This window comes from Corvus brachyrhynchos, unplaced genomic scaffold, assembly GCF_000691975.1.
Source record: "Corvus brachyrhynchos isolate BGI_N302 unplaced genomic scaffold, ASM69197v1 scaffold281, whole genome shotgun sequence".
NCBI lineage: Eukaryota > Metazoa > Chordata > Aves > Passeriformes > Corvidae > Corvus > Corvus brachyrhynchos.
This window is the reverse complement of record NW_008236509.1, coordinates 2,940,132-2,940,758: the sequence shown is the minus strand read 5'-3', so window position 1 is coordinate 2,940,758 and position 627 is coordinate 2,940,132.

The following is a 627-nucleotide window of genomic DNA, read 5'->3' as shown; positions in this document are numbered from 1 at the left end:
ACGAATTCTAAATGACAGAATCGCAGGACAAAGCTGAGAGGCCACCACAGAGCTCCCTCTAGTGCGAGCCAGGAAAGGCATTTGGTTAAGTCCAAGACCTCAGCTCTACAGAGAAATGGGTTACTGAGGCAAGTAAGGGAATGCAACAGAAATAGCAAAGAAGTTAAGTAGAAACCCCAGACCTCAGAAAGTTGAGATAAAGTGGAAACATCAGGGCTTGGGCTCTGCTAGGAGACAGTATCACAGAATCAGAGGATGGCTGAGGCTGGGAGGAGGTCAGTCACTGAGTCCACCATCTCATCCCCAAGCAGCGACGCTACTGCCAGCTTTGCATATCTCCATGAACAGAGACTGCACAGCCTCTCTGGGAAATCTTACCAGTGCCCACTCACCTCCTCAGCAAAAGAAAAAAGTTTCCTTTCGTTCAGAAGGAACCTCCTGTGTTTCAGTTTGTTCCAGTTGCCCCTGGTCCTGTCACTGGGCACCACCACAGAGAGCCTGGCTCCAGCTCCTTTACATCCTCGCCTCATCGACGAGACTGTCCCACCCCTTGAGGCGAAGAGCTTTTGTCCTTGCCCAGTGGCCTTAAATACCAAGCCCAAACAGGCTCGTTTTACTAATCAAAAC